The sequence below is a fragment of the Nipponia nippon genome, unplaced genomic scaffold (genome assembly GCF_047370975.1).
Source record: "Nipponia nippon isolate SJK-2023a ecotype South Korea unplaced genomic scaffold, ASM4737097v1 scaffold_98, whole genome shotgun sequence".
Classification (NCBI taxonomy): Eukaryota; Metazoa; Chordata; class Aves; order Pelecaniformes; family Threskiornithidae; genus Nipponia; species Nipponia nippon.
The window spans coordinates 74,049-100,602 of record NW_028262422.1 but is presented as its reverse complement, the minus strand read 5'-3'; the positions used below and the strand labels follow the sequence as shown (position 1 = coordinate 100,602).

The 26,554-nt window shown below is 53.7% G+C and overlaps 2 long non-coding RNA genes across 6 annotated transcripts; both read right to left on the bottom strand.

The window, feature by feature from the left end:
- Window positions 1-2,088: 2,088 nt before the first annotated feature.
- Window positions 2,089-6,599, bottom strand: LOC148050008 (uncharacterized). 3 transcript variants are annotated; one of them, XR_015701781.1, is made up of 3 exons: window positions 6,383-6,599; window positions 3,878-3,977; window positions 2,089-3,348 (listed from the first exon to the last, which is right to left on the bottom strand). It is a non-coding gene; the product is annotated as an uncharacterized LOC148050008 (long non-coding RNA). The 3 variants fall into 3 exon arrangements; XR_015701780.1 differs by having other exon boundaries at window positions 2,089-3,345; XR_015701782.1 differs by lacking the exon at window positions 6,383-6,599 and adding an exon at window positions 4,837-4,895 and having other exon boundaries at window positions 2,089-3,345.
- A 12,812-nt stretch (window positions 6,600-19,411) lies between these two features.
- LOC148050007 (uncharacterized) lies at window positions 19,412-23,377 on the bottom strand. Of its 3 annotated transcripts, none has more exons than XR_015701784.1 (3): window positions 23,083-23,377; window positions 20,585-20,684; window positions 19,412-20,057 (listed from the first exon to the last, which is right to left on the bottom strand). It is a non-coding gene; the product is annotated as an uncharacterized LOC148050007 (long non-coding RNA). The 3 variants fall into 3 exon arrangements; XR_015701783.1 differs by having other exon boundaries at window positions 19,412-20,054; XR_015701785.1 differs by lacking the exon at window positions 23,083-23,377 and adding an exon at window positions 21,544-21,602 and having other exon boundaries at window positions 19,412-20,054.
- Between the last annotated feature and the right edge of the window lie 3,177 nt (window positions 23,378-26,554).

The window sequence follows — 26,554 nt, the reverse complement described above, 5'->3', positions numbered from 1 at the left end:
AAAGAACATTTAATAAGCAGAGGGGAACTAGGGGAATAAAGGGGAAAAATTGAAAAATAGGGACAGCAAACTCAGAGATGGAGAAAGAACATGGAAAAAGCGAGGGCACTAAGGACAGACAAGAAATTATGAAAAGAAAAGACAGCAAAATAAAGACTGCAAAGGGAATAAACGTAGACAATTTTAAAAGCGACAGGGATTAGGGAAATAAAGGGAAAATTATGAGATAAAGGAGAGCAAACTAAAACAGAGATGTAAAAATAAAATTTTTAAAGTGACGGCACTAAGACAAGAAATTATTAAAAAAATTCAAAGGTAATAAAAGTAGGCATAGAAAGAAGATTTAATAAGCAGAGGGGAATTAGGGAAACAAAGGGAAAAAATTAGGAAATAGGGACAGTGAACTAAAATAAATGCAGAAAGAAACTCTAAAAAGCAAGGGCACTAACCAAAGACAAGAAATTATTAAAAGACAAGACAGCAACATAAAGACAGTGAACGAGGTAAAAGTAGAAAAATCTGAAAAGCAAGGGGGATTAGGGAAATAAAATGGAAAAATTTAAAAATAGGGACTGAACTAAAACCGAGATGTAGAAAGAAAAGAAATAATTAAAAAATAAAGGCATCAAAAGTAAGAAAAGTAAGCATAGAAAGAACATTTTCAAAGGGGGCGATAAGGGAAAAATTAAAACATAGAGACAGCAGGCTAGAACAGATTAAAATAGACCATCTAAAAAGCAAAGGAATTAAAGAAAGGCAAGAAGTAATTAAAAGAACAGCATAATAAAGACTGGGAACGGGATAAAAGAAAATTTTAAAAAGTAACAGGGATTAGAGAAATAAATGGAAAAATTAAAAAATAGTGGCAGTGAACTTAAAGAGATGGAGAAGGAAAATTTAAAAAGTGAGGGCACTATGGAAAGACAAGAAATAATTAAAACATAAATACAGGGAAATAATGACAGCTACTGGAACAAAAGGAGACAGAAAACTTTAAAAGAAACTGTGATTAAGGAAATAAGGATAACATTCAAAAATAGCATCACTGAACTACAATGGAGATGATGAAAGAAAATCTAAAAAGCGATAGCACTAAGGAAAGACAAGAAAGGACAATCAAAAACTAACAGCAAACGGGATAAAAGTAGAACATTTTAAAAGCCAAAGGACGGAGAAAGGAAAGAACTAAAAAATAGCAGCAGTGAACTACAATGCAGAAATAAAAAAAAAAAAAAATGCACTAAGGAAATACAAGAAATCATTCAAGACTACAGATGGTGAACAGGAGAAAAGTGGGCAGAGAAAGAAAATTTGCAAAGCCGTGAGCATTAGGGAAAAGAAGGGGAGGGAACTAAAAACTAGGGACAGCCAACGAAAGGCAGAGCAAGAAAATTTAAAACGGGAGGGCCCCAAGGAAAGACAAGAAATAATTAACTAGAGCACAATAAAGACAGCAAAGGGGATAAAAGGAGACAGAAAATTTAAAAGCAATGGAGATTAAAGCCATATTGAGCAAATGAAAAAACGGCGATGGCAAACTATAAGGAAAATAAGGAAAAAATTAATCGAAACTGTGAACTAAAAGAGAGATGTAGAATTAAAAAATTGTAAAAGCAATGGCAGTAATGAAAAACAAGAAAAAATAATTAACATCTCATGACAGCAAAGGAGATAAAAGTAGAAAATTTTAAAAACCAATGATCAAGATTAAGAAAGGAAAAAAGGAAAACCCAAATATTAAGATTAAGAAAGGAAAGCACTAAAAAATAGTGACAGCTAACTACAACACAGACATAAATAGACATTTTAAAAAGCAAAGGCACTAAGGAAAGACAAGAAATCATTAAAAAATAAAGACAGTGAACAGGATAAACGTAGGCATAGAAAGAAAACTAAAAGAAGAAGAAAACAAACTAAGAGAGAGCTGTGGAAAGAAAATTTTAAAAGGTAGGGCACAAAGGAAAGACAAAAAAATAATTAAAGATAAATACATCAAAATAAAGACAGGAAATGGTATAAAAACAGACAAACTTTTAAAAGCAATGGTGATTAAGGAAATAAGGAAAAAATTTTAAAATCCCATTGGTGAACTAAAATGGAGATGGAAAAGAAGATTTAAAAAGTGATGGCACTAAGGAAAAACAAGAAAGAATAATTAAAAATCAATGACAGCAAACAAGATGCAAGTAGAAATTTTAAAAGCCAAAGGATTAAGAGAGGAAAGCAGTACAAAGTAGCAACATTGCACTACAATGCAGACACAGACAGAAATTTTTAAAAGCGACAGTGCTAAGGAAAGACAAGAAATCATTCAAAATAAAGACAGTGAACGGAATAAAAGGAGGCATAGAAAGAAAACTTAAAAAGCAATCAGCATTAGGGACAGTGCACTAAAACAGAGATGCAGAAACAAAATTTTAAAAAGCAAGGGCACTAAGGAAAGACAAGAAATAATTGGGAAAATTAAAAAACAGGACATCAGGAAGTGATTTAAAAACCCGCATCGGTGAACTAAAACGGAGACGGAAAAAACGGAAAAAGACAGAAAATTATTTTTGAATCATTTATATAATACAGCAGATATAGGTTTGTATTTGGAAATCCTTCTTTTTATATATATATATGAATTCTGTATATATACATATGAATATTATTTTTATATATATATATATATATATATATATATAAAGGCGAGAGATTTTTCTCTACTGCAATGCCTCACACCCGTATTTACAGTTTTGAACGTTTTTAATCACACACACGAATTTTCGAGGCCGATTCCTCCTCTTTTGTCCACGTCTCTCCTTGGACCTGGATCGCTTTTAGTACGGACGCTAGTATCTCAGTAAGGTTTTCAAGGACTACTCTAAGATATTTTCAAAACTTATTGACTGAAAAAGCACACAGCTTCTATGACGAAAACAAAGCCTGTTTCTTCTGAACGCCTGAACTCTCACAATCGGCGTCTTTCCTCTTTTAGGACGCAACTATTGTCCCGATATCATTTCCTAGTAAGCGCACAGAAACAGAAGATTGCGCTTTCAGGAAGGCAAAATAAACGGAGGGAAGTCGGCTTTGCACAGGCAGAACACGCTCCAGCGCAGACCTTCTTTTCCTTTTAGGATCTGCGCTAAAATAGTTCCTAGAAAAACTAGAGAAGGAAGGAGAGCTGGCGCATTCTTGACGTTAACTTTGAAGTCCATGCTCCAAGCGCCTTAGGAAAAACGCGGACACGCATCGCGGACGTACCTTGTACTCGCAGACCGCTACGCAGCCTTTCCGTCCGTCTTGCGCTTTCACGGCAGAAGAAAGGGCGACCACGGTGAAACGGCGGCAGCTGACACTCTGCTGAGAGAGGAAAAAAAACCTGTAGCATAAAGCTGGGGAGGAGTCCCAAGCTGCCCGGTTTTGTGAAGTCTTGCGAAGGCTACAGCCGAGCGAAGGAAAAAAGAGCCGTTTGGAACATAGTGCCAAACAACATTCGGCAATAAAACTCGGAGGCGTTTGACACGCGCCCATTTTTTGGTAACTTGCTATTTGCTTCCTGTTATCGTTGTTCTTCCTTCAGAACCTCTACTTGGAGCCAACTTCTTTGCTACCGGTTCAAGCGTTTCCCTTCCTGGTATTACTAGCACACGGGCCCAGGCAAGTCCCTGAACTGCTCTTCCGAACTTCTCCAAACGACAATTGCAGCCACAAAAGAGGACTTCAAGAGAGGAAAAGGAGAGGCCGGGCAGCAAAAGAGCTCTGCAGGCTGCCACCAGTCAACATTCCACTCTTTTTTTTTCTTTTTTTTTCTTTTAAATCCACCCCCCCGCCCCCAAATACAAACAAAAAAACCCCATGACCTTGTATTTTTTTTCCTTTGGGAGCTCACCCCTGTCTCAGCACAGTGTCCTCCACAGAGCAGGAAGCGCAGACGATCTGTATCCCGATTTGCACGCGACGAATCCGTGTTCAGAAGAAATAGGCCAGATCTGTAAGACCGGTGTTATTTTGGGGGTTTTAACAATCACAACGCAATTGCATCGACCGACGCGTTTGTGAGAAAACTCCTTAACTTCTAAACGTAGCACCTCCTTGGGTAAAAAAACGTGAGCGAGATTGAAAAAAAGGGATGATTCAGAGCTCCCGCTCACGATGGAGCCGTGCGGGCAGGAATGAAAGTGAAGACAAACAGCAGCAACAGGAAGTGAAATTCGGCTTTAATTCTGAGCACGTGCTTAAGAGACTCTCCAAGCCCACACCTCAATCCTAGGAGCGACTAGCCCTTTTCTGGAAGGACAAACTTTGTTACTTCAAAGTCCTAGACCGAAGGCTCCACGGAACAGAACGTGCACCGAGCCACAGGCCACCGTGCCATCGACGCTCTGATGGCAAAGAAAAACCAAGGAAAACTAAAGTTTAAAGATCGGTTTCCATCGCGTTTCATTCCTTACGTTTCCACTGGCACCTAGGTGCTCCAAAATGAACTCTACTGACACCGCATGTTACTAACAATTTAGTTCTGCGTATCAAAACAACAGGCTAGTTCCAGCTCGCCCATCAAAGTAGCACGACCGACCAGAAGAGAAACACCGGACCCTAAAGAAGGGAACAGGCAGCTCTTCATTTCTCCTAGAGGAAAGTCTGTTCTTTTGCCCGGAAGGCAAACAGCCGAAACTGCCAAGGGAGCACTGCAGGAACGCGGCGCGCTCTCTCAGCTGCAATTTGTCATCGGCTTTTCTGCACGGGCAGCGGCTTTGCCTTTCCTCTGGCTTTGATGTGGCGCCCCTGGAGCGTCCTTGACCCGGCAAGGGTTTCTCCCCGCTCCCGCAGCCCCAGACACGCGATTACCTGAGCGCCGAGCGGAATCACCCACGCGGGATTTTCTTCCCGGGACGCAGAAGGTGACGCTGGGAAAGGAGGAGGCAAAAAAGGAAGCGGTTTGTCCGGCAGCCACGGCCCTAGAAACTACACCTCCCGGCATGCCCCGGGGAACCAACGTGGCCGACCAAAAGCCCCGGATGCCAGGGGACGCAGCCCTCCGTGCTTTGGGATCCTGCGGGGACACCGTTCACCGCGCCACCGCCGCACGTGGAAGCCCCGCCGAGCCCCCAGCGCGGCTCCCCCCCCCGCCGCCCGGCCCCGGAGCGGGGCGCGGCTCGGCGCGGCGCCCCCCCGCCCCGCACCGGCGCGGCGCCCGCCCAACTCCGGGCTCACCTCGCCACCGGCCCCGACCCGACGCGCCCCCCCCCCGGCCCCCTCCCGGAACGCCCGCCCGCCCGGCTCCCACACGGCACCGAACCCTCCCCGCTCCGTGCCTCCCGCCGGCCCGCCGCTCCCCCGCAGGCAAGGGAAAGGAGGAGGCAAAAAAGGAAGCGGTTTGCCCGGCAGCCACGGCCCTAGAAACTACACCTCCCGGCATGCCCCGGGGAACCAACGTGACCGACCAAAAGCCCCGGATGCCGCGAGACGCAACCCTCCGTGCTTTGGGACCCTGCGGGGACACCGTTCCCCCCGCCGCCGCCGCACGTGGAAGCCCCGCCGAGCCCCCAGCGCGGCTCCGGGCAGCCCCCGCCAACACCTCCGGCTGCCCGCCCCCGCCCGGCGCCGACGCGGCGCGGCGCCCCCCGCCGCCCGGCCCCGGACCGGCGCGGCTCCCCCCCCGCCCGGCCCCGGAGCGGCGCGGCTCGGCGCGGCACCCCCCGCCCCGGAGCGGCGCGGCTCGGCGCAGCGCTCCCCCGCTGCCCAACCCCGGCGCGGCTCGGCGCCCCCCCGCCGCCCGGCCCCAGCGCGGCGCCCCCCCGCCGCCCGGCCCCGGCGTGGCTCGGCGCTCCCCCGCTGCCCAACCCCGGCGCGGCTCGGCGCGGCGCCCCCCCCCGCCGCCCGGCCCCGGAGCGGCGCGGCTCGGCGCGGCGCCCCCCCCCGCCGCCCGGCCCCGGGGCGGCGCGGCTCGGCGCGGCGCCCCCGCCCGCCGCCCGGCCCCGGAGCGGCGCGGCTCGGCGCGGCGCCCCCCCCGCCGCCCGGCCCCGGCGCGGCTCGGCGCTCCCCGCCGCCCGGCCCCGGCGCGGCTCGGCGCTCCCCCGCCGCCCGGCCCCGGCGCGGCTCGGCGCGACGCTCTCCCGCCGCCCGGCCCCGGCGCGGCTCGGCGCTGCCCCGCCGCCCGGCCCGCACCGGCGCGGCGCCCGCCCAGCATCGAACCAGCGCGGCTCAGCTCGGCGCGGCGCCCCCCCCGCCGCCCGGCCCCGGAGCGGCGCGGCGCCCCCCCGCCGCCCGGCCCCGGGAAGCCCCACCCGCCCGGCTCCCACACGGCACCGCACCCTCCCCGCTCCGTGCCTCCCGCCGGCCCGGCCGCTCCCCCCCAGGCACCGCCGCCCTTCTCGGGACTTTCCCCGCTCACCTCCTCCCTGCCTGCAGCCGCAGCCGGGCTCCCGCTGGCCCCTCCGCGGGGGGAAGCTCCACCCACGGCGCGATGCCCGCCCCCGATGCACCTCGCAGGCGCTGGCGAAGCTCCGCCCTCCCAGCGGAAAACCCCGCCCTCTGCAGCCAAGCTCTGCCCTGCACACAGCACGCATGCGCCGGTGAAGCTCCGCCCCCTCGGCAAAGCTCCACCCTCCCATGGCAAAGCTCCGCCCCCCGCAGCAAAGCTCCGCCCCTGAGACAGCGCGCATGCGCAGACAAAGCTCCGCCCTTCACAGCAAACCTCCGCCCTCCCACGGCAAAGCTCCGCCCCCCGCAGCAAAGCTCCGCCCCTGAGACAGCGCGCATGCGCATACAAAGCTCCGCCCTTCACAGCAAACCTCCGCCCTCCCACGGCAAAGCTCCGCCCCCCCGCGGCAAGGCTCCGCCCCCGACGCATCGGGGAGGGCCTGGTCAAGCGCCGCCCTCACCCGGCAAAGCTCCGCCCTCACCCGGCAAAGCTCCGCCCCCCGCGGCAAGGCTCCGCCCCCGACGCATCGCGCATGCGCTGGTCAAGCTCCGCCCTCACCCGGCAAAGCTCCGCCCTCACCTGGCAAGGCTCCGCCCCCCCGCGGCAAAGCTCCGCCCCCGAGGCAGCGCGCATGCGCGGCAAAGCTCCGCCTTTCACATCAAAGCTCCGCCCCCACGGCAAAACTCCGCCCCAAGACAGCGCGCATGCGCCGGTTAAGCTCCGCCCTCACACGGCAAGCTCCGCCCACCCGCGGCAAAGCCCCGCCCTTCAGAGCAAAGCGCCGCCCCCCCTCGGCAAGGCTCCGCCCCCGAGACAGCACGCATGCGCCAGTGAAGCTCCGCCCTCGCACGGCAAAGCTCCGCCTTACCACCGCTAGGCTCCGCCCCCCGCGGCTAAGCTCCACCCCAACACAGTGCGCAGGCGTGGTCTCCAGGGGCGGGGCCTGTCGCTAGGGGTGGTGCCCTTCCCCTGCCCGGGGGCATCCAGGGGCGGGGCCCGGCGCTAGGGGCGGGGCCGCTCCACACCAGGACCGGGGCATTCGGCGGGGCGGGGCTGCAGCGGAGGCGGACGCCGCGGGGCGGGGCTGCAGCGGAGGCGGACGCGGCAGTGCTAGCAGCGGCAAGCGCCTCCCGTGCGGCGAGAGCGGCGCTTCCTTACCGGGAGGCAGCAACGGCTGCGGCGGCAGCACCCCGCGGCCACCGCGCTGTCGCATGCCCGTTACCGGCCACCGGCACCGGCGACCACGGGGACGCCACCGCCCCTGCGCGGCTCCCGCCCTGCAGTACCCGCTTTTGGCCGCCAGGCGGCAGCACCACACCAAGCCCGGCGCTCCGACCGCGCCCCGCGGGGAGAAAGGACTCGCCCCCCGGCCCGCCTGGGGCCGCCCGCAGCCGCCGCCGCCGCCGCCGCCGCCTTACGGGGGGGCGGGGGGTGTCACAAGCCTCGCCCTTCTCTGCCCCTGCTCCCGCTCACAGCCCACGCAGCCACAGCCATCGCCTCGCCACCAAAAAGCACCCAAGCGGCTCGAGCATTTCAGTCCTCTGCACTTGACAGCTTGCAGCGGCTGCTGGCCCTTTCTCTCCGCGCCCCCACCCCAGCACCCAGCCGGGGGACGCAGCACAGGGAACCTGGTCAATACCTTTGCCTTGCCTCGGCTTTTTTGCCCCCAGAAAAAGCCCCCGGGAGTGCTGGATTCATCTGCATGTGGCATCAGGGGTGGGAGAGTGACACCAGCGAGTCAACAGACCCTGGAGAGATTTTAGTAAAAAAAAAAAAAAAAAAGAAAAAAAAAAAGAAAATAAAAGCGACACCGATGGCATCCTCAAGGCACTGAAAGCTGCTTTGCGTCAGAGGGGCAGCTACGATTATCAGGAAGCGGTGCATGCGAGCAGACCGCGGGCAAGCGCGCGATCTGCGAGCGAGCGATACGCTGGCGCCCCTCGGGCTCTGCTGCGGTGCCCGCCCTCTGCTCATCCTGCACACGCACCGGGCTTCCCGCGCAGGGCTTGCCGCTTAAACAAGACGCTGCGCCATGTTACTTACCGCCCTGCCCTGCGGCGTGCAAAGGAACGAGACGTGAAACAGGGAAAGCAAAGGGGCACGGCGGCCCCTCAGCTGGCCGCACCAGACGGCCGTAGAGCCCTGCCAGTTCCCTCGCTGCTCTGGACGGCAGCGCAGCTCCGCGCTCCCTGCCGCTCCCGCCAGCACGCGCGGCGCCCGCGCTTGGCCGCCTGCAGCGCGCGAGACTCGGGAGGCTGGAGGGGCCGCTCGCCTCCTTCGGCTGCTTCATTTGCCGCCTTAAAACAATCGCTTCCACGCTCCCTTTCTTCATTTCAGACCCCTCTCCACATCTCCTGGCCTGCAAGCCATTTGCAGCAAGCAACACGGCTGAAATCCTGTGCTGCTAGACACCTAGCTGTCATCTTGCTCCCACGCCCAAAGGCTTTGGGAACCTGAACCCCCTGCTTGGTTGGGCATCGAGACTGCGAGGCGAGAAACACGCCTGGACTCCACCAAGCCAGGCGCCTGCCACATCGCTCAGCACGGTGCTACGCGGCTGCCTGACCGACACCTTCTGCCGCTAAAACCAGAGCGCGGTTCCCTTCTGAAGAGTCACCGGCAGCGCGGAGAGTCCCTCGCCTTTCCCTGCGCCAGGTCCCCCGGGAACAGCGTCTCAGTCGGACTGGAGCGTGCAGCAGCCTCCGGTCGTCCCAGCCCCTCGCCCGTCCAGAAAGCGCCTGCCTGTAGCAGCGGCAGAACCGCTGCTGCCCAGAGGGGAAAGGAATGGCTCGGGGCAAAGCTCCCCAGGCTGCCCGTGTCCCGTGCGGAGCTGGGGGTCCAGAAGCAAAGGAGCTATGGGAGGGGGGAGCAGGGGAGCGGGGGCACGAGACTGGAGGGCAGGGGACGCGGGGGGCACGTCACGGGGAAAAAAAAACCCTGCACGGGGGGAAAAACCTTGTGTGGGGGGACGTTTGGGTGGAGAGCACTTGGGAGGGCGCAGAGACAGGCAGAGGAGGACGGGGGGCGGAGACGGACACGGACGGACAGCGGCTGTGTGTGGGTAGAAAGGTGCACGGGGGGACACGGGTGGGGATGACCTACACCAGGGGGTCCGCCCGGCATAATCCACAGCAGATAACTCACCTGGGATAAGCCGCAACGGATAGTCCGCTCCGGAGAAGGAATCCACGCCAGATAATCCCCAGCAATGCCCCTCAAACTGCCAGCGGTTCACCCCAAATTTGGCCCAAATTGGTGCGGGTTTTGCGTTTGGGTTTTTTGGTTTGTTGGCTTGTTTTTTTGTTGTTGTTCTTTTTTGTTTTTTCTTTTACATCATACAAAACTTGGGGGTTTCTGCTTTTCAAAACTATTCAGTTCTGGGGTTTTCCGGCGCTTTTCCACATCATAACAATGGGTCATTTTTGGTTTTCTGCGTTAAAATGTAGGGGGGGGGGGGGGGGTGTGTGCGCGCGCGCTTGCTTTCCAGCTGCACAAATCCAGGCGGATTCGGCTTTCCTGGGAGCCCCAAACCGTGTTGCTCTTGGATATTTTGCTCTTGGACTTGGATATTTTGACACTTTGGTATCTTAGACTTCGGTATCTACTTACAATTCTGTCTATTTAGACTTAGTTATCTGTTTACACTTCCATAGAACCTTTACTTCCATTACACAGACGACCTACTTTGGCTTACTCGGTGACACACGGTAAGCGTAGATACCTCTACCTATCCAGACTTTCTTCTGTTTTCAATTCCTTCATCTACATCATCTCTTTTTGCGTTTTAAACTCCTTTATTTCTTCACATATAGACAAGTTCTTTTTTATTTTAAAACCCTATCTATCTCCATTTAGATTTTTTAATAATTTCTAGAACGTAGCAGGTACAGGTTTGTATTTTGAAATCCTTTTCTCTCTCTCTCTCTATAGAAATGAATATTATTTTTCAATATATATATATATAAAGGCGAGAGATTTTCCTCTACTGCAATGCCTCGCACCCGTATTTCCAGTTTTTAACAATTTTAATTACACACACACACACACACACACACACGAGTTTTCAGGCATTTTGGGGCTGTGACCCCCCCTCCTCTGGGGGGGAACCTCCCCGTGACACCTTCATCCCCCACTCACCTGCTCCTCTGTTTCATCATCACACCCCCCGCCCCCAGGGACGTTGGGGTGCCCCAAATGACATCATCACCCCCCAGGCCCCTCCAACACTTTTTCATCACCCCCCCCAAAAAAGGCACAAAACAAGGAAAACAGCCCCGACCGGCAGCTCGCTACTTTAATAATGCCGTTTACATATGTAGGCGCCCCCCGAAAAGGGGAGCTCCGCCAGAGAAATAAAATGCGGGCAGCCCCCCCCAGCCCCTGTCCCGCAAGCCGGCGGCTGCCCCACGCCGCGGGGGGAGCCTGCCAGGGGACGGTGACGCACCTCTCGCTCAGGCTCGGCTCTGCCGTGCTCCCCCTCCGTTCCCGCGCTGGGACGGGCTCCCCGGGGCAGCGAACCTCCCCGCTCCCTCTTGGCCCGGCACTCTCCCCACCAGACAGCCCTCGCTGACGCACCCGCGGGGCACCCGCCGGAGACAGAGCCAGGAGCCTCCAGGCACGGGGCCGGCCCCTTACCCTCGGGACGCTTCACGACCGGCAGGCCAACCTGGGCCGGGGGGGACCTAGCGAGCATCACGAGACGCCTGCAACGAGACACCTGAAAAACAAAAATCCCAAGCGATATTTCCGCATGTGAAAAAAATAGCACAGCAGCGAGTAGAGGAATTCAGTCAGAGCAAGGGAGGGGAGAGCAGTTGAGCTCAAGGAGGATTCGAGGTAAGCAGGTCAGCTCAAAACACAAGACGTCCTTTAAAAGCTAGAGCGACCTGAACGCTTCCAATCAGCATGAAGACTAACCGGTACGATTCCAAACACGTTCTGCGCGTAAAAGTACGCGCTCTTGCCGGCGTTGGAAAACGTCTCACCCCTTCCTTACGGCACGGCTGCAGGGAGACAACCCTGCGAGGCTGCAGGACAAGGGCGTACCGCAATCAGAATCTACGCTTACAGATCCGCCGCAACAGCTACGGCCCTCGCGCTCCTGCGCATCTTGCTGGCTCGGTCGATAAAGCTGGAAGCGAAGCGTAACGCTTTCGAGGGTAAAAGGAAAACCAGAGGACAAATCGCAGCAATTCGCTTCCTACTAAAAAAGCTGTGCGTGTGCTTACAGACATCCAATAAAAATACTTCTACTGGAGAAGGGCTGGATTGTCCTTTTGCGTTAATTTAACTTGCACAGCTGTGAATCGATACCAGCAGATTATCTGTCTCCAAGATACGCAGTTATCATTTGACCAGGGGTTTTTTGCGCCTTACGTCATTAGGAGCGACATCTGGCCAGCCGCGCTGCCCGAGAGAGATGCTACTGAACTGCCAGGGAAACGCACCCTTGAAAGCCAGACAGAAAGAAAAGTACTTCAGAGCACTCCGTCAAACGAGCGGGGGGGGGGGGGGAAAACCCGTAACGTTCAGTTGCGTCTCCTGGTCAGCGTTTAGAACAAATACCTAACGGCTCAAATACACCTAAGCAATTGTACGCCACAGCTAGTTGGCAGTTAAAGTTGAAACAACGCCACAGCTAGTTGGCAGTTGCAGGTGAAACAACGCCACAGCTAGTTGGCAGTTGCAGGTGAAACAATGCAAGGCAGTTTGTATAGACAATTTTAACTTTTTTTTTTTTTCCTAAAGTTACATCTAGGGTAGAAAAATCAGTGAGAGAAGAGATCCCCCATACGGTTTTACTTTGCGGGCGGAATCCAATCCCCGGGGCTGCAATGCCTAAGGCTACCAAAAAGGACCGGCAGATTTGCTAACGCTTTTGGCTGCACCGAAGCACGCAGAGGAACACGTGTTGATGACATCTCGGCTGTTGCAACTGAGAACCAGCGATGCCATCAACTTCCGGAAGACGTGCTGTGCTCGGCTCTTTGGAAGCAAACGGACTTTTCTTTCTTTTTTTTTTTTTTTTTCTTTTTTTTTTTTTTAAGAGAGCGGAAAGTCTCGCTGCTGCTGACTTCTACTGCCAAGCGCATCATCTCTGAAGATCCCCACTCTGATGGGGAGTTCATAAAACACAACTTCTTTGAATGAGAAAGACTTCCATTCTGGAAAATCTCTTTCCAACTGAAGTAAGAAACCACACGCTGTAGGTTAAGGAAAAAGGACGCTGCCGAAGCAGTAACTCACCAAAACCACGTCAGGACTCGCTGTCGCTACTTACAAGGCTGGCAATGCTTCTCGGGAAAGCGACGCCGATTCCTCCTCTTTTGTCCACGTCTCTCCTTGGACCTGGATCGCTTTTAGTATGGGTGCCAGTATCTCAGTAAGCTTTTCAAGTACTACTGTAAGATATTTTCAAAACTTACTGACTGAAAAAGCACACAACAGACGATCCCTCAGAAACATCTGTAACGCGACGCTTCCCGGACACGTCCGCGCTTTAAGCTACGACGGCAAGATAAGCAGGGCTCAAGAAACGCCATGCCGATGAGGCGACGCGTTCGAGACCCTCGGGAGGCTTACCGAGGGGCCCCATGATCACCAAGAGCTACGGAAACATCAAGACCCGAGAAAGCCAGGGTACGAGACACAGAAGACAGACTACGCAAAAGCAGAACGCACAGACACAGGATGGAACCGCCCTGCCCAGCCAACGTCAGCAGCGTGCTAAGAACAGTAACCCGGTCCTTTTCCCTTCCCAAAGGAGACTGCTCCTGGACAGGCCTCTCCCCGACACCAACTTTATAACCCCTCCCTGCAATTCCTATCCTTGATACCTCCTCAGCCCTCACCCCGCAACTGAGCTTTCAGAGGGCCAGGGATCTGAATCCACCCTCAAAAAAGAAAAAAAGAAAACCACCACACACCTAACTAGAACATTCCTGCACTCGCTCAGTTCCTCTTCATCATCTCAAAAAAACCAAAAAACAAAAAACAAAAAAACCCAAAACCTCCCAACCCAAAAACCCACAACACACTAACAAACTAAAACACAGTGCTGGTATTCAGCATCGGTCTGGTTACTGCCAACCGCTTTTCTGCGACACCCTCCTCCTCAAAAGCACCGCACCGCTCTGCTCCCCTGCTCCACGCCTGTTCTCAAGAAAGATGCTGCGGCTGTCGCTCGGTGCGCCTAGGATGCCAGGAGACACAAAGTTCCCGTGGCGCTCGGGTGAAATAGCCAGCCCCGTGTGCCTCCCCTCTACCACCCAGCTCACCTCAACTTCTCAGCCGATTCTCAAGGCAGCCAGCACAGCTCCCACAAAACCAAACGGGAAATGATTAACCAACATGCCATTTCATACTTTACTATTAAATGACGACCCGGCTGACAACCACCTCGCCTCCTCCAGCCGCTCCTCAGCGGGAAGCTACGCCCCCTCCGAGGCTGTTAAAAGGGAGGACCCTAAGGAAAGAGAACAACTCCTTGAAAACTAAAGACAGGGAACGGGATAAAAGCAAAAAACTTCAATAATGACGGGAATTAGGGCAACAAAGAGAAAAAAATGAAAACCGGGGACAGTGAACTAAAAGAGAGACGTAGGAAGACAATTGAAAAAGCAAAGGTACTAATAGAGACAAGGAAGAATTAAAAAAGGGAAACGGCAAACGGAATACAAGTAGACAGAAGCTTTTGTCGTGGTTTAACCCCAGCCAGCAGCTAAGCACCACACAGCCGCTACGGGGGAGAAAATTGGAAGGGTGGAAGTCAGAACACTCGTGGGTTAAAGGAAGAACAGTTGAACAATTGAAGGAAAAGACAACAGAATAGTAGTAATAGTACTAGTAGTAATAATAATAAACCAATAACAGTATACAAAGCAAGCGATTCACTCTACAGGTGCTCACCACTCGCCGACCGATGCCAAGCACGTCCCCGAGCAGCGATCGCTGACTCCTGGCCAACGACCCCCCGTTTCCCTACCGAGCGTGACGTCACACGGGAGGGAATAGCGCTTCGGCCGGCGCGGGTCAGCTGAGCTGGCTGTGGCGCCTCCCAGCTTCTGGCGCACCGGGCAGAGCACGGGAAGCTGAAAGGTCCTTGAGCGGTCTAAGCGCTACTTAGCGACAAACAAAACGTCAGTGCGTTACCAACATTGTTCTCATCCTCAATCCAAACCGCAGCACTGTGCCAGCTACTTGGCCCAGCCCCGTCTTCGCTTCATGGGTCCCACCTGGGCTGCCCTAGCTGGAACCCATCAGGAACTGAGGCCATCACCCCAGCCCCACAGCACATCACTGCGTCCCCTGGACCCAACCGCAGCCGCTCACCCAGAGGCCAGGGGCTGGAAACACATCTGGGGTCACAAAGGAGGCAGCAAATGTTTGTTCCTTCACGCCCATCAGAAATCCCAGCAACGAGCTGGTTACGAGGCTCGGTGCCCAAAGGCAGCGGGACAGAGGGAAAAGAGGGACGAGGAAAGCAGAAGGAAGGACGGAGGGAGGTAGAGAAGAGGGGTAGGACAGGGAGCCAGAAAACGGGATACTGGGAACAAGAGAGGGACGGGGAACCGCACAAGGGTGTTGAGAGAGAGAGAAATGGAGTGCAGCGAGGAGGAGGATGGGGAGATCCCACAGGAACAGGGAGCAACAGGGGGCAGGGGAGAGAGACAGAAGGGACCGAGCGGGACAACAGGAACAGCAGAGAGGCACAGAGAGAATAAGAGACACGCAGGCAGCGGCGGGGCGGGGCGGATCGAGGGAAGTACAAAAGGGGGAAAAAGCAAAAAGAATTAAAAAAAAGTGACAGGAAGTTGGATAGAGGCAGTCACAGAAATAGAAATTAAAAAGCAACAAACATAGGCAAGAATTAAAAATTAGAGAATGTAAGACAGAGCGAGAAATAGAAAGGGAACAGGACAGAGAGGCAGGACATGTAAAAAATTGTTAAAGGGAGCTACGTAGAGGGAGATTTGAAAGGGAAAATAAAAAACAATGGACTACAGGAAACACAGGAAAGAAAAATGGGACAGGGAACTAGATAAATGGAGAGATAGAAATAAGACGTTAAAAGCAACATGGTACGTGACAGGAAAGCATTAAGAATAAGGGAAAGGGAACTAGATAAATGGAGACATAAAAAGAAAATTGTAAAAGCGACAGGGTAAGGAAAACCAGAAAAAATTAAAAACAGGGAGAGCAAACTGCGTAAAAGATGAGAGAGAGAAAAATTCAAAAAGGATGGGACAGGAAAGAATTAAAAAACAGGGATAGGGACCTTGATAAAAGTAGACCTAGAAGGAAACTTGAAAATGCCAAGAGGTACAGCACAGTCAGCAAAGAACTAAAAACAGGGACAGCAAACCAGATTACATATGGAAACAAAATTTTAAAAGCCGAGGGATAAAGAGAGGGGAAAATGAAAAAAATAGAGATGGCAATCTAAAGAGAGACATACGAAGAAAAGAGATGAAGTGAAGCACAGGCTGGAGGACAGACAGGAAAGCATTAACAAATAAGCGCATTGGATGGGATAAAATTAGACATCGGAAAAATAAAAGCCACGTCTCTTAGGAAAGACAAGAAAAAACTACCAAATAAAGAAAGGGGGACAAAGAGAGAGACGCATACAAAGTAAATTTTAAAAGCAACGGGGTACACAACAGACCGAAAACTATTAAAAAGTAAGGATAGGGAGCTTGATCAAAGTAGATGTAGAAAGAAAATTTCAAAAGCAACTGGGTAGAGGACAAACAGAAAGAAAATTAAACACAGAGGCAGCAAACGAGATAAAAGTAGACATAGAAACAAAAATTTTAAAGCCGAGGTACTAAGACAGGAAAGAATTAAAGAAATAGCAACAGCGAACCAAACAAATGCAGAGAGACAGAAATTGTAAAAAGCGACCGCGCTAAGGAAAGATGAGAAATAATTAAAAAATAATGACAGTGAACGGAATAAAGGTAGAAAATTTTTAAAGCAACAGAGTTTAGGGAAATAGAGGAAAAAATTTAAAAGTAGGGGCACTGAACTGAAACGGGGACATAGGAAGAAAATTGAAAATCAAAGGCACTAAGGAAATAATTAAAAATAAAGACATCGAAGGGAAAAACGTAGACAGGGAAAGAACGTTTTAAAAGTGATGGGTATGAGGGAAATAAAGGGAAAAATTAAAAGATAGGGACAGCGAACTAAAACAGATGTGGAAAGAAAATTTAAAAAGCAACGGCACGAATGAAAGAAAAAGAAATAATTTTTTAAACAACAGCAAAGGGAATAAAAGTGGGCATAGAAAGAACATTTAATAAGCAGAGGGGAACTAGGGGAATAAAGGGGAAAAATTGAAAAATAGGGACAGCAAACTCAGAGATGGAGAAAGAACATGGAAAAAGCGAGGGCACTAAGGACAGACAAGAAATTATGAAAAGAAAAGACAGCAAAATAAAGACTGCAAAGGGAATAAACGTAGACAATTTTAAAAGCGACAGGGATTAGGGAAATAAAGGGAAAATTATGAGATAAAGGAGAGCAAACTAAAACAGAGATGTAAAAATAAAATTTTTAAAGTGACGGCACTAAGACAAGAAATTATTAAAAAAATTCAAAGGTAATAAAAGTAGGCATAGAAAGAAGATTTAATAAGCAGAGGGGAATTAGGGAAACAAAGGGAAAAAATTAGGAAATAGGGACAGTGAACTAAAATAAATGCAGAAAGAAACTCTAAAAAGCAAGGGCACTAACCAAAGACAAGAAATTATTAAAAGACAAGACAGCAACATAAAGACAGTGAACGAGGTAAAAGTAGAAAAATCTGAAAAGCAAGGGGGATTAGGGAAATAAAATGGAAAAATTTAAAAATAGGGACTGAACTAAAACCGAGATGTAGAAAGAAAAGAAATAATTAAAAAATAAAGGCATCAAAAGTAAGAAAAGTAAGCATAGAAAGAACATTTTCAAAGGGGGCGATAAGGGAAAAATTAAAACATAGAGACAGCAGGCTAGAACAGATTAAAATAGACCATCTAAAAAGCAAAGGAATTAAAGAAAGGCAAGAAGTAATTAAAAGAACAGCATAATAAAGACTGGGAACGGGATAAAAGAAAATTTTAAAAAGTAACAGGGATTAGAGAAATAAATGGAAAAATTAAAAAATAGTGGCAGTGAACTTAAAGAGATGGAGAAGGAAAATTTAAAAAGTGAGGGCACTATGGAAAGACAAGAAATAATTAAAACATAAATACAGGGAAATAATGACAGCTACTGGAACAAAAGGAGACAGAAAACTTTAAAAGAAACTGTGATTAAGGAAATAAGGATAACATTCAAAAATAGCATCACTGAACTACAATGGAGATGATGAAAGAAAATCTAAAAAGCGATAGCACTAAGGAAAGACAAGAAAGGACAATCAAAAACTAACAGCAAACGGGATAAAAGTAGAACATTTTAAAAGCCAAAGGACGGAGAAAGGAAAGAACTAAAAAATAGCAGCAGTGAACTACAATGCAGAAATAAAAAAAAAAAAATGCACTAAGGAAATACAAGAAATCATTCAAGACTACAGATGGTGAACAGGAGAAAAGTGGGCAGAGAAAGAAAATTTGCAAAGCCGTGAGCATTAGGGAAAAGAAGGGGAGGGAACTAAAAACTAGGGACAGCCAACGAAAGGCAGAGCAAGAAAATTTAAAACGGGAGGGCCCCAAGGAAAGACAAGAAATAATTAACTAGAGCACAATAAAGACAGCAAAGGGGATAAAAGGAGACAGAAAATTTAAAAGCAATGGAGATTAAAGCCATATTGAGCAAATGAAAAAACGGCGATGGCAAACTATAAGGAAAATAAGGAAAAAATTAATCGAAACTGTGAACTAAAAGAGAGATGTAGAATTAAAAAATTGTAAAAGCAATGGCAGTAATGAAAAACAAGAAAAAATAATTAACATCTCATGACAGCAAAGGAGATAAAAGTAGAAAATTTTAAAAACCAATGATCAAGATTAAGAAAGGAAAAAAGGAAAACCCAAATATTAAGATTAAGAAAGGAAAGCACTAAAAAATAGTGACAGCTAACTACAACACAGACATAAATAGACATTTTAAAAAGCAAAGGCACTAAGGAAAGACAAGAAATCATTAAAAAATAAAGACAGTGAACAGGATAAACGTAGGCATAGAAAGAAAACTAAAAGAAGAAGAAAACAAACTAAGAGAGAGCTGTGGAAAGAAAATTTTAAAAGGTAGGGCACAAAGGAAAGACAAAAAAATAATTAAAGATAAATACATCAAAATAAAGACAGGAAATGGTATAAAAACAGACAAACTTTTAAAAGCAATGGTGATTAAGGAAATAAGGAAAAAATTTTAAAATCCCATTGGTGAACTAAAATGGAGATGGAAAAGAAGATTTAAAAAGTGATGGCACTAAGGAAAAACAAGAAAGAATAATTAAAAATCAATGACAGCAAACAAGATGCAAGTAGAAATTTTAAAAGCCAAAGGATTAAGAGAGGAAAGCAGTACAAAGTAGCAACATTGCACTACAATGCAGACACAGACAGAAATTTTTAAAAGCGACAGTGCTAAGGAAAGACAAGAAATCATTCAAAATAAAGACAGTGAACGGAATAAAAGGAGGCATAGAAAGAAAACTTAAAAAGCAATCAGCATTAGGGACAGTGCACTAAAACAGAGATGCAGAAACAAAATTTTAAAAAGCAAGGGCACTAAGGAAAGACAAGAAATAATTGGGAAAATTAAAAAACAGGACATCAGGAAGTGATTTAAAAACCCGCATCGGTGAACTAAAACGGAGACGGAAAAAACGGAAAAAGACAGAAAATTATTTTTGAATCATTTATATAATACAGCAGATATAGGTTTGTATTTGGAAATCCTTCTTTTTATATATATATATATATATATATGAATTCTGTATATATACATATGAATATTATTTTTATATATATATATATATATATATATATAAAGGCGAGAGATTTTTCTCTACTGCAATGCCTCACACCCGTATTTACAGTTTTGAACGTTTTTAATCACACACACGAATTTTCGAGGCCGATTCCTCCTCTTTTGTCCACGTCTCTCCTTGGACCTGGATCGCTTTTAGTACGGACGCTAGTATCTCAGTAAGGTTTTCAAGGACTACTCTAAGATATTTTCAAAACTTATTGACTGAAAAAGCACACAGCTTCTATGACGAAAACAAAGCCTGTTTCTTCTGAACGCCTGAACTCTCACAATCGGCGTCTTTCCTCTTTTAGGACGCAACTATTGTCCCGATATCATTTCCTAGTAAGCGCACAGAAACAGAAGATTGCGCTTTCAGGAAGGCAAAATAAACGGAGGGAAGTCGGCTTTGCACAGGCAGAACACGCTCCAGCGCAGACCTTCTTTTCCTTTTAGGATCTGCGCTAAAATAGTTCCTAGAAAAACTACAGAAGGAAGGAGAGCTGGCGCATTCTTGACGTTAACTTTGAAGTCCATGCTCCAAGCGCCTTAGGAAAAACGCGGACACGCATCGCGGACGTACCTTGTACTCGCAGACCGCTACGCAGCCTTTCCGTCCGTCTTGCGCTTTCACGGCAGAAGAAAGGGCGACCACGGTGAAACGGCGGCAGCTGACACTCTGCTGAGAGAGGAAAAAAACCTGTAGCATAAAGCTGGGGAGGAGTCCCAAGCTGCCCGGTTTTGTGAAGTCTTGCGAAGGCTACAGCCGAGCGAAGGAAAAAAGAGCCGTTTGGAACATAGTGCCAAACAACATTCGGCAATAAAACTCGGAGGCGTTTGACACGCGCCCATTTTTTGGTAACTTGCTATTTGCTTCCTGTTATCGTTGTTCTTCCTTCAGAACCTCTACTTGGAGCCAACTTCTTTGCTACCGGTTCAAGCGTTTCCCTTCCTGGTATTACTAGCACACGGGCCCAGGCAAGTCCCTGAACTGCTCTTCCGAACTTCTCCAAACGACAATTGCAGCCACAAAAGAGGACTTCAAGAGAGGAAAAGGAGAGGCCGGGCAGCAAAAGAGCTCTGCAGGCTGCCACCAGGCAACATTCCACTCTTTTTTTTTCTTTTTTTTCTTTTAAATCCACCCCCCCGCCCCCAAATACAAACAAAAAAACCCCATGACCTTGTATTTTTTTTCCTTTGGGAGCTCACCCCTGTCTCAGCACAGTGTCCTCCACAGAGCAGGAAGCGCAGACGATCTGTATCCCGATTTGCACGCGACGAATCCGTGTTCAGAAGAAATAGGCCAGATCTGTAAGACCGGTGTTATTTTGGGGGTTTTAACAATCACAACGCAATTGCATCGACCGACGCGTTTGTGAGAAAACTCCTTAACTTCTAAACGTAGCACCTCCTTGGGTAAAAAAACGTGAGCGAGATTGAAAAAAAGGGATGATTCAGAGCTCCCGCTCACGATGGAGCCGTGGCGAAAGGAATGAAAGTGAAGACAAACAGCAGCAACAGGAAGTGAAATTCGGCTTTAATTCTAGGCACGTGCTTAAGAGACTCTCCAAGCCCACACCTCAATCCTAGGAGCGACTAGCCCTTTTCTGGAAGGACAAACTTTGTTACTTCAAAGTCCTAGACCGAAGGCTCCACGGAACAGAACGTGCACCGAGCCACAGGCCACCGTGCCATCGACGCTCTGATGGCAAAGAAAAACCAAGGAAAACTAAAGTTTAAAGATCGGTTTCCATCGCGTTTCATTCCTTACGTTTCCACTGGCACCTAGGTGCTCCAAAATGAACTCTACTGACACCGCATGTTACTAACAATTTAGTTCTGCGTATCAAAACAACAGGCTATTTCCAGCTCGCCCATCAAAGTAGCACGACCGACCAGAAGAGAAACACCGGACCCTAAAGAAGGGAACAGGCAGCTCTTCATTTCTCCTAGAGGAAAGTCTGTTCTTTTGCCCGGAAGGCAAACAGCCGAAACTGCCAAGGGAGCACTGCAGGAACGCGGCGCGCTCTCTCAGCTGCAATTTGTCATCGGCTTTTCTGCACGGGCAGCGGCTTTGCCTTTCCTCTGGCTTTGATGTGGCGCCCCTGGAGCGTCCTTGACCCGGCAAGGGTTTCTCCCCGCTCCCGCAGCCCCAGACACGCGATTACCTGAGCGCCGAGCGGAATCACCCACGCGGGATTTTCTTCCCGGGACGCAGAAGGTGACGCTGGGAAAGGAGGAGGCAAAAAAGGAAGCGGTTTGTCCGGCAGCCACGGCCCTAGAAACTACACCTCCCGGCATGCCCCGGGGAACCAACGTGGCCGACCAAAAGCCCCGGATGCCAGGGGACGCAGCCCTCCGTGCTTTGGGATCCTGCGGGGACACCGTTCACCGCGCCACCGCCGCACGTGGAAGCCCCGCCGAGCCCCCAGCGCGGCTCCCCCCGCCGCCCGGCCCCGGAGCGGAGCGGCGCGGCTCGGCGCGGGGCCCCCCCGCCCCGCACCGGCGCGGCGCCCGCCCAACTCCGGGCTCACCTCGCCACCGGCCCCGACCCGACGCGCCCCCCCCTCGCCCGGCTCCGGGAAGCCCCGCCCGCCCGGCTCCCACACGGCACCGAACCCTCCCCGCTCCGTGCCTCCCGCCGGCCCGCCGCTCCCCCGCAGGCAAGGGAAAGGAGGAGGCAAAAAAGGAAGCGGTTTGCCCGGCAGCCACGGCCCTAGAAACTACACCTCCCGGCATGCCCCGGGGAACCAACGTGACCGACCAAAAGCCCCGGATGCCGCGAGACGCAACCCTCCGTGCTTTGGGACCCTGCGGGGACACCGTTCCCCCCGCCGCCGCCGCACGTGGAAGCCCCGCCGAGCCCCCAGCGCGGCTCCGGGCAGCCCCCGCCAACACCTCCGGCTGCCCGCCCCCGCCCGGCGCCGACGCGGCGCGGCGCCCCCCCGCCGCCCGGCCCCGGACCGGCGCGGCGCGGCGCCCGCCCGGCCCCGGAGCGGCGCGGCTCGGCGCGGCACCCCCCGCCCCGGAGCGGCGCGGCTCGGCGCAGCGCTCCCCCGCTGCCCAACCCCGGCGCGGCTCGGCGCCCCCCCGCCGCCCGGCCCCAGCGCGGCGCCCCCGCCGCCCGGCCCCGGCGTGGCTCGGCGCTCCCCCGCTGCCCAACCCCGGCGCGGCTCGGCGCGGCGCCCCCTCCGCCGCCCGGCCCCGGAGCGGCGCGGCTCGGCGCGCCCCCCCCCGCCGCCCGGCCCCGGAGCGGCGCGGCTCGGCGCGGCGCCCCCCCCCCGCCGCCCGGCCCCGGAGCGGCGCGGCTCGGCGCGGCGCCCCCCCCGCCGCCCGGCCCCGGCGCGGCGCCGCGCCCCCCCGCCGCCCGGCCCCGGAGCGGCGCGGCGCTCCCCCGCCGCCCGGCCCCGGCGCGGCTCGGCGCTGCCCCGCCGCCCGGCCCCGGCGCGGCTCGGCGCTGCCCCGCCGCCCGGCCCGCACCGGCGCGGCGCCCGCCCAGCATCGAACCAGCGCGGCTCAGCTCGGCGCGGCGACCCCCCCGCCGCCCGGCCCCGGAGCGGCGCGGCGCCCCCCCGCCGCCCGGCCCCGGGAAGCCCCACCCGCCCGGCTCCCACACGGCACCGCACCCTCCCCGCTCCGTGCCTCCCGCCGGCCCGGCCGCTCCCCCCCCAGGCACCGCCGCCCTTCTCGGGACTTTCCCCGCTCACCTCCTCCCTGCCTGCAGCCGCAGCCGGGCTCCCGCTGGCCCCTCCGCGGGGGGAAGCTCCACCCACGGCGCGATGCCCGCCCCCGATGCACCTCGCAGGCGCTGGCGAAGCTCCGCCCTCCCAGCGGAAAACCCCGCCCTCTGCAGCCAAGCTCTGCCCTGCACACAGCACGCATGCGCCGGTGAAGCTCCGCCCCCTCGGCAAAGCTCCACCCTCCCATGGCAAAGCTCCGCCCCCCCGCAGCAAAGCTCCGCCCCTGAGACAGCGCGCATGCGCAGACAAAGCTCCGCCCTTCACAGCAAACCTCCGCCCTCCCACGGCAAAGCTCCGCCCCCCCGCGGCAAGGCTCCGCCCCCGACGCATCGCGCATGCCCTGGTCAAGCTCCGCCCTCACCCGGCAAAGCTCCGCCCTCACCCGGCAAAGCTCCGCCCCCCGCGGCAAGGCTCCGCCCCCGACGCATCGCGCATGCGCTGGTCAAGCTCCGCCCTCACCCGGCAAAGCTCCGCCCTCACCTGCCAAGGCTCCGCCCCCCGCCGGCAAAGCTCCGCCCCCGAGGCAGCGCGCATGCGCGGCAAAGCTCCGCCTTTCACATCAAAGCTCCGCCCCCACGGCAAAACTCCGCCCCAAGACAGCGCGCATGCGCCGGTTAAGCTCCGCCCTCACACGGCAAGCTCCGCCCACCCGCGGCAAAGCCCCGCCCTTCAGAGCAAAGCGCCGCCCCCCCTCGGCAAGGCTCCGCCCCCGAGACAGCACGCATGCGCCAGTGAAGCTCCGCCCTCGCACGGCAAAGCTCCGCCTTACCACCGCTAGGCTCCGCCCCCCCGCGGCTAAGCTCCACCCCAACACAGTGCGCAGGCGTGGTCTCCAGGGGCGGGGCCTGTCGCTAGGGGTGGTGCCCTTCCCCTGCCCGGGGGCATCCAGGGGCGGGGCCCGGCGCTAGGGGCGGGGCCGCTCCACACCAGGACCGGGGCATTCGGCGGGGCGGGGCTGCAGCGGAGGCGGACGCCGCGGGGCGGGGCTGCAGCGGAGGCGGACGCGGCAGTGCTAGCAGCGGCAAGCGCCTCCCGTGCGGCGAGAGCGGCGCTTCCTTACCGGGAGGCAGCAACGGCTGCGGCGGCAGCACCCCGCGGCCACCGCGCTGTCGCATGCCCGTTACCGGCCACCGGCACCGGCGACCACGGGGACGCCACCGCCCCTGCGCGGCTCCCGCCCTGCAGTACCCGCTTTTGGCCGCCAGGCGGCAGCACCACACCAAGCCCGGCGCTCCGACCGCGCCCCGCGGGGAGAAAGGACTCGCCCCCCGGCCCGCCTGGGGCCGCCCGCAGCCGCCGCCGCCGCCGCCGCCGCCTTACGGGGGGCGGGGGGTGTCACAAGCCTCGCCCTTCTCTGCCCCTGCTCCCGCTCACAGCCCACGCAGCCACAGCCATCGCCTCGCCACCAAAAAGCACCCAAGCGGCTCGAGCATTTCAGTCCTCTGCACTTGACAGCTTGCAGCGGCTGCTGGCCCTTTCTCTCCGCGCCCCCCACCCCAGCACCCAGCCGGGGGACGCAGCACAGGGAACCTGGTCAATACCTTTGCCTTGCCTCGGCTTTTTTGCCCCCAGAAAAAGCCCCCGGGAGTGCTGGATTCATCTGCATGTGGCATCAGGGGTGGGAGAGTGACACCAGCGAGTCAACAGACCCTGGAGAGATTTTAGTAAAAAAAAAAAAAAAAAAAAAAAAAAAAAAAAAAGAAAATAAAAGCGACACCGATGGCATCCTCAAGGCACTGAAAGCTGCTTTGCGTCAGAGGGGCAGCTACGATTATCAGGAAGCGGTGCATGCGAGCAGACCACGGGCAAGCGCGCGATCTGCGAGCGAGCGATACGCTGGCGCCCCTCGGGCTCTGCTGCGGTGCCCGCCCTCTGCTCATCCTGCACACGCACCGGGCTTCCCGCGCAGGGCTTGCCGCTTAAACAAGACGCTGCGCCATGTTACTTACCGCCCTGCCCTGCGGCGTGCAAAGGAACGAGACGTGAAACAGGGAAAGCAAAGGGGCACGGCGGCCCCTCAGCTGGCCGCACCAGACGGCCGTAGAGCCCTGCCAGTTCCCTCGCTGCTCTGGACGGCAGCGCAGCTCCGCGCTCCCTGCCGCTCCCGCCAGCACGCGCGGCGCCCGCGCTTGGCCGCCTGCAGCGCGCGAGACTCGGGAGGCTGGAGGGGCCGCTCGCCTCCTTCGGCTGCTTCATTTGCCGCCTTAAAACAATCGCTTCCACGCTCCCTTTCTTCATTTCAGACCCCTCTCCACATCTCCTGGCCTGCAAGCCATTTGCAGCAAGCAACACGGCTGAAATCCTGTGCTGCTAGACACCTAGCTGTCATCTTGCTCCCACGCCCAAAGGCTTTGGGAACCTGAACCCCCTGCTTGGTTGGGCATCGAGACTGCGAGGCGAGAAACACGCCTGGACTCCACCAAGCCAGGCGCCTGCCACATCGCTCAGCACGGTGCTACGCGGCTGCCTGACCGACACCTTCTGCCGCTAAAACCAGAGCGCGGTTCCCTTCTGAAGAGTCACCGGCAGCGCGGAGAGTCCCTCGCCTTTCCCTGCGCCAGGTCCCCCGGGAACAGCGTCTCAGTCGGACTGGAGCGTGCAGCAGCCTCCGGTCGTCCCAGCCCCTCGCCCGTCCAGAAAGCGCCTGCCTGTAGCAGCGGCAGAACCGCTGCTGCCCAGAGGGGAAAGGAATGGCTCGGGGCAAAGCTCCCCAGGCTGCCCGTGTCCCGTGCGGAGCTGGGGGTCCAGAAGCAAAGGAGCTATGGGAGGGGGGAGCAGGGGAGCGGGGGCACGAGACTGGAGGGCAGGGGACGCGGGGGGCACGTCACGGGGAAAAAAACCCGCACGGGGGGAAAAACCTTGTGTGGGGGGACGTTTGGGTGGAGAGCACTTGGGAGGGCGCAGAGACAGGCAGAGGAGGACGGGGGGCGGAGACGGACACGGACGGACAGCGGCTGTGTGTGGGTAGAAAGGTGCACGGGGGGACACGGGTGGGGATGACCTACACCAGGGGGTCCGCCCGGCATAATCCACAGCAGATAACTCACCTGGGATAAGCCGCAACGGATAGTCCGCTCCGGAGAAGGAATCCACGCCAGATAATCCCCAGCAATGCCCCTCAAACTGCCAGCGGTTCACCCCAAATTTGGCCCAAATTGGTGCGGGTTTTGCGTTTGGGTTTTTTGGTTTGTTGGCTTGTTTTTTTGTTGTTGTTCTTTTTTGTTTTTTCTTTTACATCATACAAAACTTGGGGGTTTCTGCTTTTCAAAACTATTCAGTTCTGGGGTTTTCCGGCGCTTTTCCACATCATAACAATGGGTCATTTTTGGTTTTCTGCGTTAAAATGTAGGGGGGGGGGGTGTGGGTGTGTGCGCGCGCGCTTGCTTTCCAGCTGCACAAATCCAGGCGGATTCGGCTTTCCTGGGAGCCCCAAACCGTG